The sequence below is a fragment of the Corvus kubaryi genome, unplaced genomic scaffold, assembly GCF_017639235.1.
Source record: "Corvus kubaryi isolate FWS band 111438036 unplaced genomic scaffold, C.kubaryi_AGA036_p1.0 37385, whole genome shotgun sequence".
Classification (NCBI taxonomy): domain Eukaryota; kingdom Metazoa; phylum Chordata; class Aves; order Passeriformes; family Corvidae; genus Corvus; species Corvus kubaryi.
In genome coordinates, this window is record NW_024581127.1 from 605518 (window position 1) to 626147 (window position 20630).

General features: G+C 39.0%; 1 long non-coding RNA gene across 2 annotated transcripts in view; it reads left to right on the forward strand.

Moving 5' to 3' along the window:
* Positions 1–2869: 2869 nt before the first annotated feature.
* The window catches only part of LOC121668535, a 124450-nt gene continuing 106689 nt past the window's right edge, over positions 2870–20630 (forward strand). Inside the window, exon 1 of one of the 2 annotated variants that reach the window (XR_006017435.1) lies at positions 2870–4715. This is a non-coding gene — a long non-coding RNA (uncharacterized LOC121668535). The remainder of the gene's footprint in view (positions 4716–20630) is intronic. The other variant, XR_006017436.1, reaches the window with a different exon arrangement.

Below are 20630 nucleotides of genomic sequence, written 5' to 3' on the forward strand. Positions count from 1 at the left end.
GAGCATGCTCCCAGGATGGCTGCAGTTCTCTGCTGGTTGCAACTTTCCGCACAAAGGTAAGAACTTGACCTCGAATCACTCCTGCCTGAGGAAGGAAGTCAAGGGGGAAACATCCAGGTTGGTAAGTAATTTACCCTCTAATCTGCTAGCAAAATTTAAAGAAGGATGAGCTCTGTGCAGCTTTTCAAAGAGAAGAACTGCTGAGTCTTAAGGGAGACTATGCCTCTGAGTATGAAATTTTTCAGGAGAGGTTTAAGATTAAGTTTTAGCCTTCCCCTGTCATCTGACTCACATCATGAATAATAAAAGACTCATTGTTGGCTGATTTGGATCCAGTTTTGTAGGTCTCCAGTATGGAATCTGTATGGAATGCTCTGATACTGCAGAGTTTTGGGGCCACGTTCATTTTCATCACAAAGCTTCACAGACTTACGATGAGCCCAAAGTCCTTGGCCAGTAATGTCACAATGACTAATATTCGATACAGATCAAATTAAAATCTTCTTGTAATGTTAACACAAAAAAGCACACCTGTATAGGAGTCTTCTACCTCAATAATTAAAGAAATGTACCAGAATATTGGAATGCAGAAAAGATTTATTAAATTGCACAGAGTACATTGTTTCCATGATTCTTTCTAAATCAAATTACTTTAAACACTTCTTTGTTACTTAGTGTTCATAACATTGTGCTCAAAAAAGATTATAAAAATAGATACATGAAATATGTAAATAAAACAGAATTTCTTTCCTTTTTTTTTTTTTTTCCCTGAACTGGGATCCAGAAAGTATGAAAAGATATTTCAGTCCTAGGTTTTAACAAGTTCAAGAAGTTTGTTGCAAAAATATTTTAAAAACTTCAACTCAACAATTTTTGCATGTTTTTTTGCAATCAGTATGAATGGATATGACAGTTGGACCAAAAATCTGGCTAATCTGATATCCTGCCTCTGACCACAACCAATTGTGAGCACTTGAAGAGCAATGTGGGAGCAAGGAAAGCAGAAGCTACCTCCAGCATGCTCACCTAACCTCCAGTTTGCTGAGACTTTCTAAATCAAGACTCTTCCTGGATTTTTAGTTCATTGAATTGTTTCAGTTGCTTTATGGTTTGTGGATGATGTAAATAGCTCAACGCAACTTGAACAGACTCAGAAAACCTTTAAACGAAGGAAAATTCTGTAGCAAAACATAATTTAAAAAAAAATTGTTATATCTTCTGCAGTAGCAATATGATTCACTTGAGAGCAAAGAACAAAACAGTCCCTTGAGAATTCTCTCAAAAGGACAAAGTTAAGCATAGATTGTCTCTGTTAAAAAGAAACTTCAACCAAATATGAATAATTATCAAGATGATAAATGGAATGTTCTTCTACAGGCAAAATGGCATTTACTTTGCAAAGTTAAATCTAGGCTGCACTTGATAGAAATGTGGTTGGAAAGTTTCTGTTACTAGGTGTGTCTAGAAGGGCTATCCACAGACTTTTCACACTCGATTTTCCCTTGGAAAAATACCTCACAACTCTAGCAATATTACCTTTGGAGCATTTGGTCAAAGTTTCCATCTTTATATGCGTTTGGTATTACAGAGGAAGCATTCTAAAGCAACCTACAGGAGACTAAATATAGGCGTTAGATGGGGGCAGGTGCTGTACTCCCAACTGAATCAAGTGCTTCTGTCCCTGTACAAAGACAAAATGTACTTGATGTAAGGTTTGTTACTGGTTTGGGTTTGTTCTTCCCTATAGATTTCTTCCCTTGTGTTCATGTTGGGGCCTCTGCGTATTGGTGTAGGAAAACCTACTCCCAGGTGAAAATTGGGTCCTCTGCTTTTAGCTGAAATGTAATTACTTGAGAAAATACTTTCTGCAATAAAGTAAAAGTGCTTAGGAATCCAGATTTTCCTTCCAGGAACTTCTGTTCCCAGAGCAGGGGTGAGATGCTGCTGGATATTACATCTTATATTCCACAGATTATAACCTGAGTATTCGGGTTTCTTTTTTCTTTTCTTCAGCTCAGGCTAGAGCCCTTTTGTAGGACATTGAATTTCAAGTGTACCATAATTTACACAGAGCTCAGGTTATTTTAATGCCAATATAGAGAGTTTATGGTTTGTGAAAGAGTGACAGCTAGGATGGAAAAAGTCCTTTTTATACATTGATTGTCACCTGTGCAAGCGCTCATCTAGTTGTCAGCTGAGTTAGGCACCTCTGCTGCCTGTGTGCCCACCTATGCAGCAGAGTCCTGGGCCAGAGCTTCGCTACTTGAATTGCTCTCAATCAGACTTAACCAGCTCAGCAGCAGCCCTGGACTGCTGCAGATTTCTCTCTCACAGCTGGATCACATCCGGAGAGTTCAAAGAAGGATCAGTTCAAATCCACTGGGTGAGCAAAGAAAAGATACACCTGATATAGCAGGTGCATCTGCAATGGGGTGAAATGAGAAGATTTCCCTTAAATTCATGGATTCAGCACTACAGAAAAGGAGGGGACAGGGTTTTTGGTGCCTCAGAGTTTCTGTAGAACAGCAAACATCCTTTAATCTTCATGCCTTGGTTTTATGTCAGTAATGCGGGCTCTCCTTGATCTAGACGGGGTTAGGGAATAAATTAACCACGCAAACACTGTTAAGTTTAACAAACTTCTTTTGTTTCAGGCTTTCTGACACTTAGTTGATCCCAAGTCAGGATAATTATTCCAGCTCTGTAGGCAGTCTGGACTAAATGCAAGAGGAGCTTTGGGAGATTATGTTCTCTCCTCTCTCTAAAAAAGCACAGAGAATGGGCTTGATCACTGCTCACTTTAACTAATTGTATTCCTCTTATACTCCCTTGCTTTCCAGCATCTAATATATAGAAGTGACAGGTTTAAGTGTGCCAAATGGTTTTTGTTTTTTGTTTTTTGTTTTTTGCTTTGTGATATCAGCAATTCTTGTATGAAAATTTCTCTTTCCAAGCCTGCCAGTCAGGAAAGTAATACAAGTAATGCCAGTAAACCAGGAAGTTTGTAGCATTTGGGCCCAACTCAAGGAAATGAAGATGCATCTTATTACGAACACGAGTGGAACATAATTTTGTCTGGATGGTGTGTAATACATAGATCACTCTTGTAACTGTGTATTTGACAACACAAAGTTCCTTAGGAGGAATCATTCTTTAATGTTTTTTGGACATTCTGCTAAGCTTTTTTCCCCTGATACTTGTATATAGTATATATATATATCTGCCTCTAAGAAGCTGATTAAGTAATTTGTACTTGCAATCTAGGTAAGACCGGTCTGACATTCAGTGGGTATGGACTTTTATAGCAAAGAACCATGATTGTAAGCTGAAGGCATTTCAGAGGTTTGAAATGTAGAGCTGTCTGAATATTATTTGGGCAGATTTCACTTGGAATATTTCAAAAGCCCTTTCAGATTTTCTTTTGTCAGATTAGGATGGTGTATCTCCAAGCTGCATCTGGGATCTTAGAAGTATTATCTGTATTTGGAGGGGTAGAATTTAATGTGTGAGCCTAGCCTAGCAAAATGAGAGCAAAGCCACTTCATGCTAAGAGGTTGTTAGTAATAAATTAGAGTGTTTGTACTTTACAAAAAATAAACTAGACTTCCTTCCTGTAGGTGAATTAACCTACCATCATAGTAAAAACGTGCTGGTAAAAAGTAAAAAGAGAAGAACAGTTGAAATCTAGAGGATGTTTTTTGCACTGGCAAAAATATGAGAAGACTGGAAATGTGAGGGGTTTCAGCATGTTTCCTGGAGGAAGGTGATTGAGGTAGATGCAGTGGGTATAACCTGTAGGCAGAATTAGGCTGTAGGTGTTAATGATACCCTGGCAGTTTGAGGAGAGGCTGTCTCTCACCAGTTTAAATGCATCCTGTGTGAAAGGTGGACGCGCACGGTGTGGGATATGCAGCGATGTCAGCTTTCACCGCCACATGAGTGAGATGACTTTTAAGTGGGTACATCTATGGTTGGTGTAGACAGGGCACCACAAATGCACCAAGAACTCTGCTGTGGAGAACCAATAGAGAAGGGTTATGGCTGGTCCTGGGCGTGACAGAAGCTGCTTAATTTAGAACCATGAGAACATCCCTGTGTGCGAGGGATAAATATAGCTCCCAGCTTGGGAGGCATCGGGTTCGGAGCGGAAAGAAGACAGAGGCAATTGAGACAAATTCTGTGACTAGTATGGAAATATTTCTGCTGTCATTCCATTAACCTCAGGCACCAAATTACTTTCAGGGAGCACTGAGGGACTGTCACTTGGCAGTGTGTGTTTCTGCCAGGCAACCACGGAGAGGGGAGCACTGCTGGGGGGGAGGTCCCTCCTCAGCTGCCTCCCCCCACACACTGTGCCTGGGAGGTGCTTCCACAGACTGGAAAGTGAAGTACTGAAGCATTTTGCTTTTCTCTTAAATTTACTCCTCTGTATTTCAACCGAGCACTGCAGATTTTTATCATCCTCCCTTTTTGTACATTTGTGAGAATAAATTATATCCTTCAGAGTTCTTTATTCTTTAAGTGTGGGAGGGCAGATCCTGGGGTCTGGTTCTGCTTCTTTTGTGTGACCTGTTGACTTTTGTGACTTGGAGTTAGGTCCCTGATGGAGTATTTGTTGCTAAGCTTCCTACCAGGATGCTGAGAGGCAGACAAGTCGTTGTCAGCTGTGTGGCCAGACACCCTGATATTGCTGCTTCGCTACTCACCTGTGCCAGGTAATGACCATTATCTGTCTCTTGGGCCTGGCAAAGAGCAATCCAGAATGCTTGCCAGAAGCAGTACAGCTCTCCAGCTTGGTTAATGGGTTGTGGAGTATTTTTTGTTTTAGGAGAAATGTATTCTGTTTCAAGGACTGTTCCCATAGCTTTGAAATATTTGTTACAGTTGTTTTGTTACAAATACAGTTGTTTCATGCAAAGTGGTCTGGTGTTAGAGTCAAAATCCATACCTCTGCAGTCGAATCCAGATCTACCCAAAGCTGATTACAAAGATGATAAACCAGTCATGAACATTTTTTCATGATTCTACGTGTAGCTGCCATGCAGGCATGAAGAGATGTTACTATTCCAGACCTGATGAGCAGGCATTGAATTGCACTTTGAGAAATTTGCTTTTGGATGAAGGTGTCTTTGACTCTTTAGAGCAGGCATGCTGTGTGAGGTGTGAAAATACAAGATAGTGAAAATACGAGATGTTCCTCAGACGACTGACTGAGGAAGGAAAAACTGTTTTTTAAAAAAAATCACAAATGTAATGAAACTTCTAAGACATGACAGCAGAGGGAGCCATTGAGATTTGGTTTATTTGGTTCTATTTTAAAGTGGGGGGAAAAAAGGGACTTCAAGTTACAGAGTACTTTTCCCCTTCACATTTAATTGAATTAGAATGTGGGGAAAGAGGGGGGAAATCCATGCTGGTTCAATACATTTTACACTAGTGCCACTTGTGGTATTGAGATGCTTCCAGATATTTGATTATTTTAGTGTTCTGGGCGCCTTCCTAAAGAAGTTCTGTGCAGCATGTGTCAAATGCATGAAGTCTCCACCAGAATGTGGCGTGTTGTTTTTTAAAATCTGTGCTCTGAATCCATGTTATTTTTAATCTGTATTTATTACTGGCCTCATTTTTTATGTCTGCTGATATTTCTTTCTACTGTTTTGTGTTTATTTCAGTCTGTATACTCCCATATGTTTGCACAGTGCCTGAAGCTGTGTGGGCTTTGCAAGAACGTTAACAGAAGTTCCCAAAAGAAAGCTATGTGTGCACAAAATGTGTTTCCGTATTTTCAGAAGTCTTGTTAACAGATAGGCTGGCGCAATTGGCTAAGAAGAAAAAAGAGTTTAAATTCTTGTTATTGACTCTCCCCCTTACCTGCTAGAAACCACAACAAAAAAAAAATGATAGCTCACCGTGCTACACGGTGTCGCCACAAACACTGTGGCACGTGGTCCCTGAATCAAATGGTGCAGCACAAACTGTGGTGTGGGAGGAGAAAGTGGAGGGGGGAAGATGAAGTGAGCTGCCTACAGCAGATCGATGCCAGTTTAGATTTTACTCCAGGCATCATAGTTGCTGTAAAACAGAGCTAGGTGATAATGTTTGCATTAGCACCATTATTTGCCACACTTACTGCATTTATTTTGCATCAGGACTCTGCTATCATGCAATACCTGATACCTAATTTTGAACAGCAGCAGTAAGAGTTTCACACTACCCTTCATGAAGATTCCCGAGTAGTTACATCCTGAATGCCCATCAGTCTTTAGAAGTACCTATCCTTCTTCAGTTCACAGGTGTGGTGGGGTTTTTTGTGTTTTGGCATTTTTTTTTTGTTTGTTTTTGTGGTTGGTTTTATTTTGGGGATTTTTTTGTGGTTTTTTTGGTTTGTTTTTTGTGTTTTGGGGTGGGTTTTTTGTTTGTTTTTGTTGGTTTTTTTGGTTTTGGTTTTTTTGGTGAAAACATATAAGATCCAATGCTAATTTAATGTTTGAACACTCCTCATGTACTTGAGAAGAGATTTTATTTTCATTCTTATCTTAGTATCTCACCTTCACAATCGTTCTGGTATACTTCTAGAGCCGCTGAATCCTTGTTGACAAACACGGATATCAGAATGGTTCTTGGACCTCAACACACTTCTTTTTTTAACATTTGCCTATGTGGGCAGAGAGCATGCAGATTTGTCTTGTTATCAAAGGATGCTGAAGGTTTTCAGTTTTGGATATGAAGAGTAGAAATTGCTATGTCCTTTAAATGATGGCTCATAGCCATTTTTTCCCTGCACAAAATTCTGCATGAATCTGTCAGAGTTCAGTGCAGTTTATTTCTCTAATAGAGATAGATTTAACTGGAGGTTGTTAGTCATCTGTGGAAAGAGATTTAGCTGAAGACAAAAATGTGCTTGGAACCAAAGGCTATGTTCTCAGTTTAGCAAACCTAGACTCTTATAAATACAAACAAAAATGAGAGTCCTGAGACTAAATGCAAGTAGAGGTGAGACTTCATGGACATCCTAGAAGCCCTAACTGCAGCTAGACAGATTGATATTGTTTTCATGCTAGCATTGCTGCTTCTATACCACCTGTAGAACTAAATGTATCATGAGCAGGGACAGATTTGCTGACCCCATCACTTCTGTGTAATGGCCACCTCCTGGTATGTCAGTGCTGACACTAGTCCCAAAACACAGAAAACCTGATGGTAAACTAAGCTGTCAGAGGTTTTATAAATAATGTGAGCTCTTTGAAGTGCATTGTGTATTCAAATCTGCTGTTTGCAACTTCCAGGTCCATGGAAAGCCTTTGTGCAGTAGACAAGATGAAGTATGAGCTGCTGCACAGAGGTGGTGTGAAAAGAGGAGGGCTTTGAAGTCTTCTGCTTGCTGGTCTTAGAGAGTCCCTCTACCTGGGTTGCTCTTAGAGTAACCTGTGCCTCTGTGGTGCTCTGATGTGTTGCATCTGCATCAGGGCAGCCAGGGTCCTGTTTATACCAGTTTCTGAGGTGCATTCAACCTCTTCCCTCTTCCCTTGATAAGGTTAGCTTCTCTGATGGCTGCTAATTGAGGTAAAAGATCTGCAGGAAGGGAAGAAATTAATACTTGCCATCAGAATTCCAATCAATTAATGAGATGTGTTTTGTTTGGTATGATCCTGCAATATTTCTGTACTCAGAAAAAATGATTGCTTTCTTTAGACAGAAATAATAAAAATTATTCTTGTTTTGATGGATCTATTAGTCCTTGGTCTAAACAGCAAAATGATGCTTCCAGGAAGAAATCTGTACATATAGATAGAGCTCTTAAAAGAAAACAGACAATTAAAAGCAAGATTCTCGGCATTTATAAAATCTTAGGTTACTATGAGTACGGCACTGACTTAAAAATAAAAGCACAGTTTTACTTTTTACCTGGATTTGGTTATTTCCTCTGAAATTGAAACATAAAAACATGGACTTGTTCTTGCTTTTGAATTTTTTAAAAAATTGAATTAATAATTAGTATCTTGAGATTAAGGCTTATCAAAATTTAGAGTAAAGAAGGATGAGTATTCTCTTCATTTTTTTAATTCAATAACTGCCACAGCAGTAACTTGATGGAATTTTGCAATGGACAGCAAGGAAGGAACAGTAAACTCCTGTCCTTTTAAAGACTGCTCCTTCTGAAATCTAATAGCAACAATTTCTCTGCTCTAGCAGATTTTCCACTGTTGTTCACTCAAACGGGTGTGCAAATTCTGGGGACATTAGTTTTTAGGTTAAAGAAATAGTAATTTTTTTTAACTGCACCCTAAGACCCTTTTGAATAAAAATTAAAATTTTACATTGTGTATAGTAATTACATTTTAAATCCTGTTATGGCAGCTAGTTCTTGAATTGAGATTATCAATGTTTTACTTAAATGTATAATGCCTGAATTTAAAGTATCATTTAAGAAGTGTATTTTATTTTTTCAGAAGGTCACTGAGACCTTTTATGAGTCATTACAGATATTCCTAATCTCCTTTATATTTTTATTTTGAAAATTTTCTAATGTTAATAAAATTACGTTTGCAAAACAAGAACTCTTTTTTTTCTTTAATCTTATATTGTATGTTTATGGCATGAGAGAGTGCTTTCAACTAAAACAACCTTCATGCCATCCTTATGGTTTGTTTTTCACTCTTGCTTCCACTCATTTATTCAAATTATCCATTTGTTGCTGGAAAGTTGGCCATGTTAGTGTCTTCCTAGAAAAATGATGGCCATTGTTCTTTGTTTATGGACGCTTACAGTTGATTTGAAACAGCTCCTGAGTTTAAAGTGCAGAAATCTACTAATCTGGGGTTATAGGAACTTGCAATTAATTTAAACATGGAAGTTAAAAAAGAAGTAAAAAAATGAGGAGAAAAGAAGGCTGAGGACTTTGGATTACTGTTTTTAACAATGTTTGGGTCAATATACAAGTTTCCAGTATGTGGGATATCAACCTCTCTTTAACTTCAGGAGTTTCTTTGCTATCATTCTTTCTTTTCTGCAATCTAATAATGACATTCTTAATTCCTAGACACAGCATCAAACGAAAGCTGGGGCACCCGGGCATATCTGTCCATTGTAATTACTTTCTTAAGTGTCTTTTGTTTTAGTGACGGGTTGATCTTCTGAAGTTCCAGCTGTCATGTAGTAATATACATGACAACATGGTATTATTAAATACCATAGCAACCTTCACCTTCCCAAATATACTTGTCCTTCCTTATTGCCATTCACATGTCTGGATAGTTCTCAGTTATGGATGCTGAAATGATGAAGTAGATGCGGAAACTCTGTCACCTCTTGCAAATGTAATGTCTGACCTTTATAGCTGTACTGTGCCTCTGGGGACCAGAAATAAACAACTCATCTTGTTGGCACTTCTATTCCTGTGGGAAGATGTACACTCATGAGATCATCAGGTTGAAGTCACTCTATGAACTTTGACTACTTAACTGCTTATTAGGAAAGCATTAAAAAGAAACAACAAACCTAACAAACAACTGAGCAAGCTAGCTTGTGCCTGTGTTCATTTGGAATAATATTGTTTGGTGTCATGCATGGAAGTACCAGCCCACTGCACAGTATGGTCCCTCATGGGAGCAGTCTCTGCTCTGTAAACTGTGGTCACTTATTGTGGATATTGAGCTGTGGCTGGCTGTTAACTGTTTGAGATAGATCTTCAAGCCTGAAATAGAATGTTCCTCTGATGGCTGGAGACCTGTGTTGCTCCTCAGGAAGGCTGAGATCTCCCCTGTGCCAGTGATATCAAAGGTTGCTGATGGCTGCAACTAATTTTTTATATCGTGCAACTTTAATGCTATTAAAGGAGGCTGATTGTTACTTCAGTGGCAGGTGAATGAAGTTTGGATCTGTTCACTCTCTCTGAGTCTAGTATTAGTTCCTTATTGAAATATTAGCTTGTTACCAAGTTTGTATTATTTTGATTCATTCTGGCTTCAAAGAATTATGATTGGTTTTTTTTTTTTTTTGCAACTGGATAATTTTATGACCATCTGTACATGTAAAACAATGTGTAGGAATGAAGTTCTCAGTTAAATGGTTTTCCATTGGCCAAGCACAACATGATATTATTTACCTTCAGAAATTTATTTTCTTCCTCTGGTTAACTACAAACAGTAGGTCTAAACCAGTAACTACTGAGGAGTTTATCATGCATCTGATGTTAGTTATTACTGTTATGCTTGTAGTGAGAGATATCTCATATTGTTTACTTGAAAAAGGATATGGATAATATACAGTTAGGATGGCTGCTTCCTAAATACTTTAACCAGGGACCTTTTACTAGTATAGTAAAACAATACTTTCCAAAAAGTGGGATAGAAGATCTCTAGTAAATTGTGTCACATTAGATATCAGGTTATGTGGTCCAATGGACAGAGTAGGAGTTGAAGTGTCATGAGATGCTGGTTTTACACTAGATTTGACATGGCATTATTACTTCACCATTTTAGGCCTTAGATTCTGAATGGGAGTAGCAATACCTCACAGTTTGGGGAGTGAGTTGATCCTTCTGAATGAAAAGTGTTAGAAATAAATAATCAACCAATAATCCACACTTGTCATGATGCTGATAAGGGTGTTAAAGAGTAATGTACTTAATCTAGAAAAGCCTTTTTAGTGTTTATTACACTTTTGAAACATAGAACATAGTCTTGTTTTTCTATTAGGTATAGAGCTTAGGAGCCTGCGTGGGCAACAAATGAGACAGTACTCTCCATTACACCCACAATGTCTCCCAAAGTTATAAGAAGAAAAAGAAACTTCAGAAAGGAGAAGGAAAAAACATATTTTCACTCTTTCAAGTTTATAGTATTTGGAATATGGAAGAAAATGTCTGAGTTCCAAAGCATGTTATTTACCACACTCAAATTGGAGCTCAGGGGAACTTCAGAGGATGAACTGCTTAAAGTATTATTCAACAGAAAGTGTAATAAAAAAATTAAAGATTAAAAGTTAGTCACAAATAATCAGAAAAACAAGGTTTTCCCCCAAAGCATATCTTTAAATATTAACTACACTAACTTTTGATCTTCACACTTAATTCAAATTCAGGATAGATTCCAGACCCAAACTGAAAGAAAATGCTGATATTTTTCCCCCCTCATTTGCAAGATCTCTGCTCAATGCCATATTGCTTGTTTACTTCTCTGTGATGCTCCATTTATCTAGTTATGTTCTATAACACATATGCTTTAATATTTTATCATGGGAGCTGGGCTCCTGGGCAAAGAGAAGGCTTCATCTCTTGAGATTGCCTAGATCATAGGCCAAAAACTAAGCCATAGATGTGCTTTCCTCTGACTTGAATGTGAATGAATACTTCAGATTTCATTTTGGCATCAACTGCCCACTCTACATGCTGCATGCTCTGTTTCCCTTGCTCACTCTCTGGCTGTCGATCTATCAGTGTTGATTTCAGCTCTTGGGTTTTCCCCTTCCCTCTTCACTTTCACTTCTCCAAAATCACTGGAAATCCCACCTGCTGTCATTTTATTTTCCAGTTCTCTGCTAGGCCATTTCCTGTCCTGCATCTCTCCCTTGTACTCCCTGCAAGCAACTCCCATTATCTCCCAATAATTTCTTCCTAGTTCCTAGCTGTGATAATACTGACTTTGACTACATCTCCTTTTTCCAAATCCAGACTAGTTTAGGCTTTTATTCTTCTGTTCCTTCTTTCCTTTTTTTTTTTTTTTGGGCTTTTTTTCAGAGACTGGTGTTATTTCTATACTTCCAAACTTACTCTCTGTTGTCAGACCTTCTTCTTCCCAGTTACTCCCATCCCACGTGTGATATCTCTTCATGAATGGCCAACCATTAATTGAAGTTCCCAAAGGGTCTATATTTTTAATCTTTGCATTTATATAAATACAAAAGTTTTATTTTATGCATTCACATATATATATATATATAAGGATAAATATAATATATTAAAAGAAGACAAACTATCCTTTCTGTTATAAATTCACAGATCCACTTCCCATTTTTGTCTTCAAGGCAAGTCTGCTCTCCTACTTCCTTCAGACCTATAAAAGTCAGTATATTTTTGGGTATTGTCTTTGCCTCTCCTGCATCTTACAGCCAATTGCTGCAGATTTTTTCTGGTATTTCCAATCCAATTGTGCTGGTAACATTTTTTCTGATTTTCTGTGTCACGTATTATCTATTTTGGCTGGGAATTGCTGTCTTATTTTATTCAAATATGCAGGACACAGTTTTCAACTTTGTCAAGATTTTTTTCTTCCCCCAGGCCATTGCTAAGACTTTATCACTTCTTTAGCACATTGCACACAAACTTCGTTTCACAGCTTCTTCCCAGCCAACCCACAACTTCTTCCACTATGATGGTACCAACTTCTTCCTCTGAAGTAACCTAAGGTGCCAATTTCTTTCTGTCTTCTAATTTTCTTAAAAATACCATCACTCTCTTTTCATACTGCCATCTTATCTCTGTACCCTCCTTCAAAATCTGTATTTTCTCTCTGCCTTTTTACAATATTATTAGGTGATGTGAGCAGAAAGGCTGATGCTGACCAGAGGCAGGTAGCTCAACTCTTTGTCATCCCCCCACCATGACATGAGGTTCAGCTGGCTCTTATACTGCTGCCCAGTTTAAAGGAGTCATCCTTAAGTAGTGCCTGCTGCCCATGGCAAAGAATGAGGGCAGCTCGCTGCATTCTGTGATGTGAATCACACAGGCAGCTCAGAGAAACTTCTTGCTATCGCTGCCAGGATGATTCCTCCACTTGTGACTTCATGGTAACTTTTTCAGTTTTCTTAGAAACTTTGTACATTCCTATATTGTCCTGCTGCTAAAAGGAGTCCTGCTCCATAACCTAGTCTCCTAGATCTTGTCATAGCATGAATAATACAGATGTGTCAATTTATAGATTAAAGTTTATAGGGTTGTAGTTTACAGATTAATGATTACAGAACAAAGATTTGATTGGTTTTTTGTTTGTTTCCTAAGGCACAATCTTGTTCTATTGAAAAATTCTGAAGACTCATTAAATCACAAAATCTACATTATTTCCTAAAAGAACATCACTGCCTTGGCAGTAAATTGCATGCTCTTATTGCTATTATTATTATTATTTTGTTCTATCTGCAGAGTTTAATTTTTAATTGAAAAATTTTAACCAGTTCTAGACCTGTGAAAGGTGCTCTGCTTTTTGGGCTGATACCTGAGTTTTCAGAACTGAACATTTTTCCTTCTCATCAGTTAATCCTAAAGAAATTCACAGGAAAACTCACTGCTGGTGTTCCAATCTGTATTGATCAGCTGACCCACCCCACCCTTTGGCCAGGGAAAATGAAAAGATACTCACACTGTAAATTTTTTGTGTAAACTACATAGCACTTTGGCACTCAGAGGGGTTCCAGGAAGGTTTGTTGAGGTCTGTGCATGTATTGCTGTTGTGTGTCACTGAAGACTCCTCTGGATTTAAAGGAAAACCTAAACTGACTAGCGAAAGGAAGAAAATGTTGTGGTGTATTGATTTTGCATTGTACTTTTCTTTTTGTTTCTTCTTTTGATTGCATAGATTAACTGTCCAAAAAAAAGTATTATCCAACGGGTCAGTGCTTTTTAAATGTCACCTGTAGATTCCCACCAGAGCCAGTGGAAGTTTTTACATTGTCTTTAACAAAGGAGCATTTAAGACTTGATTTTTCTTGTGGAAAGGTGAATCCTTTCAAAAAGGGAGCAATAATATTAATTAGTGCTGCTGATGCTGCCGGTGGAAGGGGATGTGCTTTCCAAGCTTGTGGTGTCTTCAGGTGAGCACATGTGCCTTGCTGCAGCCTTGGATCTTGCAAATACCTTACTTCCAGCCTCAACACTTCATAATTAAAAATACTACTAATGTTTCATTTCTCTTTTTTAGAATGGAATGTGTACCTTTCTGTTTGCCGGCAGATGGCAGTGGTGTAGGAGTGTTAAGCATGACCAGCAAAAAACCCAAGGGCTTTGCTACGGCTGTTTTCCGGCTGCTGTATACTCGGTCTCTTCCAGCTGCGAGGGGATTATGAGCCTTTTCTCCTTGGTCTGCATAAGTTGGTTCATCTCATCAGCACTTTCTGATCAATTGATAAATTTTTGAAAGCGTGTTTTTGGCAGTTGCTTTCTAGTGTGTGAAATGATACCATCTTGGGTATTGATGAAAATGGATGCTAATGAAATAAACAGAAGCACTTTTTACATGGCCCTTCCCTAGTGACACAGGAGCACTGAGCATCTTCAAGCCTTTTTTCCTCTTACAAATGGCCAGGTGAACATTTTCTGATTTGTATATTTGTCTTCTTAAAAATGTGTTTGCATCACAATGCAGGATTTGAAATCGACTTATTTTGGTAACTTTTAATTTCTAAGGAAGTGTTGCTCTGCATTTATCAGGAGTGGCTTTATTGGGGGGAGATATAATGAGCTGTTAACCCCTTGGTTGCATGAGTGGATGTGGGTCTTGCTTCCATCTGCAGTCCTGGCTCCAGAGCCTCCTCCCACTCAGGTCAGGGCTGGAGGGGTGCCCGTTTCCACAGTGTGCTCTGCTGATGAATCATGCCTTCCAACACACAGATGCAGAAGGTAAGTGTGTGTTTTGGTTTGACACTGAACCCCCTGCTCAACTGCTCTCTGAACCTGAATATACCTGCACTCTACAAGTTTACTAATTTTTGTATGTTAATTAAAAACAAATAGCATGCATTCAATGCAAGGCCAGAATTGTTTTCCTTTTGCAAGTGCCAGGCATCCCACTACCTTTTTTGTGCTTGAGCGTTTTCAGGATTCAGAATATTGAGTGTTTCTCTGCTTATGTCCCTGACAGCGGGATGATGCCTTAAGAGGCCTCCTAGAAACAGAGACTAGGCAGGAGTAAGGGAATAAAAGTAGGTATTTCTTTGAAAGGCCTTCAGAGGTACCCCCTGAGGAGCCAGAGGCTTTTGCCAAGATGGACCCCAAGATGGACGAGAGGTCATGAGTTCTTCACACTTTTATAGGTTTGGTTCATTTGCATATCAGGGTTAATTAAAGCTTCAGTTTAATGATGTAATTCCCCTCAGCTTGCTCCCCTCCCAAAGGCTTTCGGTTTATACTTTTTGGGCCTAGGATGGTCTGAGTGTCCTTGAAGGGCAGGCTTTGTAATGTCTACCTAGCATGAGAGAGCAGAAGTTAACAGGCTACAAGAAACTTCAGAGTTACACACTAAGCAGTACAGAATTTGAAAAATATAAAAGTTAAAACCTAAGGCATCAGGGAGAGATGCAAGACTGACAGAATAGGGTGCCTCACAAATTTGGCTGTTGCTTCTGCTCTTCTCTTTATATCAGCTGAAGTCTGATATCATGGGGACTCTCTTTTATGTAACACTTTATTTCGTAAGTGCACCAAGTGTTTCTCAAAAACTCTTGAATTCAGCAGCTCAGCTTCACTACAGCCTGTCAGGAGCTAGCTGGCTTCCCAGTGGATGGAGGAAAGAGGCAGGTTGTCTCCAGTCATGACTGGAGTTTTAAGAATATTGAAACAACTCCCAGAGGCTCTTTTGGTTTTGTTGTGCAAAGAAGTTTAAAACCACTTGTCTCTATACTTTGCATTTCGACTTTTGCTGCAAGCTTTTTGGTCAGATGACTAAATTTAGGTGATATAGATCTCTACCACAGCTAGGATTTTGAGTGAAGAAAATTAACTTGTGTAGCTATTCTTCATAGTTCTAGAATTAATTTGGAAAAAAAACTCGTTCGAGAAAGAATTTGAGTGTCAAGTAGTTGTATAAATAATCGACTGAAGTTGGATGTTTTGCACAGAATTATCAGTCTGGAGAAAAGCATGAAAAAAGTGGAGAAACTGCTAACTGTAGATCAACAGTGTGCTAGTGCAGATTTCTCTGTAATAAATCCTAGCCTAACCCCATTATCTGACAGAATTGTAGTAAGTATATAATTTACTTTTAAGTGTAATTAAATATGAGACAAAATGATTCTAAGAGACTCCATATTAGCAATGACAGCCTTAATTTTATTGTATTTTAATGTATTTTCCTTATTCCCTGGGTTGGCTTTTCATAGCAATACAAATCATGGCCCTGCTATATGGCCACAAGATCTAAGCAAAGGGCAGCCCACAGAGGGGCTATTGAATCTCTGGTCCTACTGCTTACTGGCATCTGAAACTTAAGAAGCTGTGGTTACTTCCATTGTTTTTAAACTTCTATCATGTTTAGATAGGCAGTGCTAAGTACCAGCTGATATAAAAATTGCTTTGGTCTTAAATTCAGAATCTTTATTGAGAAAGGATTTTTCCATTACATTCTTATTCATTTACCTGAGGAGCAAGAGGGACCAGAAAGCCTATTGTCAACTATCACTTATCGACTAAAGCCAAGTATGTAATTGCTTATGTATTGTGAATTTTATATAGATCACTGGCCTTTCTGGAATATGCAATAATTAGGATTTTCTACTTATTTTGATGTTTCATGTAGGAGGCATGTGGAGGAATTCTGTCTTCCACTTGGTAGCCTGCAGGTCATTTTATGCTTCAAAATAATTGAAAATAGGTAGAAAAATGAGAGGTCGTCAAAGATTAAATTAGTTCTTAAAGGAAAAAAATTAGTTCTCAAATACACATCATGATTTGGTGGTTGTTTGTAAGCACTGAGTACACTGGGGTTCTGGGATGGGGATACAGAATATTACTGCAATACAAATAAAGACTGCTCACATTTTAATGATTTAACATAGTGCTCACGGGGCCAGCGAGCTGCATCAGTCAATGCTTTCTGTAAATACCAAAAACTGTTCATGTGAATAATCAACATGCTTACGTAGTTCCAATATTGTTTGCTTTGTACAATACCTTTTAATTTTTGATGATGCTGCCATTTTGAGAGAGAATTTATGTAGTGTATTACAGAGGTGATATGTTGTACTTAAGGTGAAAATGGGCTCACTGTATCCAAGATGAAATAAGAATTTGAGCATCATTTCTCTACTCTCTATTAAAACCTATCAATGAATAAAAAAGGAGGTACATGTTTGCCCATGGAAGAATATATGTGTCTCACAAAAATACAAACATCCTTAGTCCCCACTCCCATGAAGACAATAGGGGTGGAGGGGGGATAGGGATTGTACTTTTTCAATCTTGTTGGGTGAAAATGATATGCAAAGTTCAAATCCAAAGGAAAATAGTTAACAGGTGTAGAAAATTAAGGTAGTAGCGGGAAGAGTAATAACCTGTGTGACTGGTTTTGTGCTTATTTCATCTCTGCCTGTCAGGAGCAGTGAGGTCTTACACTACCCAAGTCAGTGAAGGGGCTGGAGGGGGCTGGTGCTATGTGACTAGAGGAGCTGGGACAGGGAAGCAGGGAGAGGGAAAAATCTTGGTTGCTGTTGGAAGCATTAGCAAGCAGCCTGTCAAAAGCATGGTGAAAAGAAATGGGTAACATGGCAAATAAAGGCAGATGTGCCTGCAATGGTAGGCAACCTTTTCAGTGACAAGAAGTGCCCTCACACCAGCAGCACCGGGGTCACGCTCTCCGGGGTCCCACAGGGACAGGGCAACATACAGGCACCATCAGAAAGAGAGCCCCATTTCCTCTCTAGGTGTTGTGCAAACACACAGTATCTCAGATACCTGTTGAAATTTTGTTCTTGCAATGTAGTTATTGCTGCATGAGACATACTCATGATTTGTGAAGGAGAAGGAACTTAGACAGGTAATGTTGCTATATACTTTGTGTCCTCTTGATGGAAACCAGATTTTTATGAATCCAGTGATGTTTTGGAATGCAGTAAACTCTACTAGAATATGATTTTTATGGTTACCAGAAACGCCATAATATTTCAGGGTACTAGTTTCTGTGGATAGATTTATATGATTAAAAAAATCTTTGAGGAGAACAGATGTGAACAGTGGAACCAAATGAGAGCATGTATTTCTCACATCTGTCCCTTTAATTTTCTGCATTTTTGTGGCTCTGTCTGGAATTGTGGGATGCTATATCTGTCATATGCCAACAGATGGCACCATTATAAGTCCATTTTTAAAGATCGAAATAACCAACCTCTCAGCTGCTCCGAATTTAGTCAGAAAAAAAAAAGTAAAAAATTAATTGCATCTTTCTACGGATGTAAAATAATTTTGTGTGCTAGTTAAAAACACATCAAACTGCCCCAGAAAATCCTCACCAAACCCCCACAATCACAGGTACAGTTCCTTCTTTTTTAATAATTCTTCCAACACCTCCTGCATTTCTTTCTTTTGCATACTTTACATTAAATTTAATATTCACTGTTGTTTGACCTGGTTTTATTATGTTACCCTTTCATGAGTAGGTATGAAACAATGTTTGGTGATGTTTCCTAAGCCTTTTGAGATCCCAGAAGTAATAAAACTTTAAGATAGATAGACATCTCAGAAAGAGAGCCCCATGTAGATAGACATCTCAGGTGTTTTCTATTGGTTCCTTTAATATGTTTGTATAATATTTTATCAGAAGCAGCAACAGCAACACAGAAGTCACAGGGTGAAACCCCATTGTTTCACATTATACAGAAATCTGATGAGATGAGCCATTGATCCTGATAGCTTAAATATGACGCTTTGCAATAAATAATGCTGAATGGGATTCAGACTGAGCCGTCCCAGTTTCTGAATAAAGCGTTTGCTTGGCTGGCTGCAGCTCCCTCACTCGCATCACTGAGCCATGCATGCTGCATTGATGGGTTGGGAGGCTCATGGCAGCTCCTCCGGCCTGCTCAGCAATTCAGAGAGTGACACCAGGGGGTAGCACAGCAGTGCTGGGTGATGAAATGAAGTGGAAAGTGAAGATATCTCAGGAGGAAGACCTTAAAGTGTTGTGGTAGAGGTGCAACCTAATTGGGCAAAATCCTTAGGGGATCACCATCTTGCTTGAAATCGTGTCTCCTTCAGACCTTATTGATTTTTTTTCTACATGTGTATAGTTTTAAAATGTATATTGTAGACCCAGCAGTTCTACTTTTTAGTGTATTATTCTAATTTAAAGTATCTTAATTGAAACAAAATATTTGTCAGGTATACATCCTTCTTCCGGTTTTTAAAAATACTGTTCCTTGAAATTAAATTTGTGAGCAATCAGTCTGTAGGGATAATCTGCAAAAAATCCAAGCTGTAGGCAGTCAGAAATAGGGGCAGTACCGAGAGCAGGGACAGGCTGTGGATAGGGGTAGGAGTGTTGCTGGTGGATTGGCTCCTTCAGGCTAAACTTTATGTATTAATACAGGTGGTGTTTCCTCATCTTCAGGTGGGTATGTACACAAGAAAGGTGTTTGTTTGAGGTGACATTTTTTACCAAGAGATTCTGAACACTTAAAGGTGAAAAATCCTTTACAAATATGGATGATTATTGCTATTACTGCACTTGTTATTATGATGCATATGTAAGTGTCAGCACCTACTTAGAGTTCTACAGCACAATATCCTTGAACTGAAGAGTTCAAAGAATGTAATCCAGGCAGGACTCTTGATTTTTCCACAAAGCAAAGACTAATGACACCACTGTAATTTGGCTTTAGGCCAAAACCTGTTGCCTTTCATAATTAATTGGCTTGTTAGCTCATGGAGAAGAATGCATATAGGTTGTGCTAAATGGTGTCGAGTCACTCTTAGAAGGCGGCACGCTGCACCTCAAGGGTCTGCTCTTGAACTTTTTCTTCATCACTATCAGGCAAGTCAGCAGAAGAAGTACTGTGTATTTTTGATGGTTAGGGCATCTGTGATAGCAACTGCTTTTCTTCCTGCTGAATCTTAAATCCAGTTTCCTTCAAATATGAACCACTGGCAGAGATACTGCCCGGACTGCGTAGCTGGCTTTGGAAATGTATTACACTTAGATATTAGCTATTTCACCCACTGTATCTCAGTAGGAGCTATGGGAAGCAGCTCTGTGGTGTGCCCCACACTGCCTCTGGGCTCTACATTTCTGCCACGTCCCACTTATGTCCTGAGATGGTGCATTCCTGTACTGCTCTCCTGTGGTCTAGTTCATACCCATTAGGCGACCAACAAAGTCACCCTGCTTCTCTTCAGCTGGATTACCCTGTAAAGTAAAGTTAATACCTGGAAGTGAGAAAGGATGGTGCCTCTGACTATGTGCTTGAGGACCAAGAAGAGGAGAGCACCCAGGTTCCCTGGCTTCATAAAATATGTCCTGCAAGTGGCCATTTCTGGGTGCTGGCTTATGTTTCTAGCATCTGGGGGAAGGTTGCTGTGTTTCACCAGAGAACTCTCTCATTCCATTGTGTATTTGATGAGCTATATCTTGGATTTTGTTTGAAAGTGTCAGTTTAGAAGAGAGGCTGTGGGATCTATCTATGACTATCGAGCATCAACAGGGCAATTTCTGGGTGGCCTGAAGAAACAACCAGCCTCCTGAAAAATCCACAGGGTCTGCAGCTGCTCACAAAGGTGTTGACCTCAGCCTTGTGGAAGCAGTGGTTCAACTTCATAAAATGCCTGTTTCTGATTTATTTCAGGAGCAGTGCATGATTATTTTAGTCTATGAGACCCCATGCAGTGTGGGATTTGTCCCTTTTAGAAAATATCTGGAGCTACTGCTCTGACA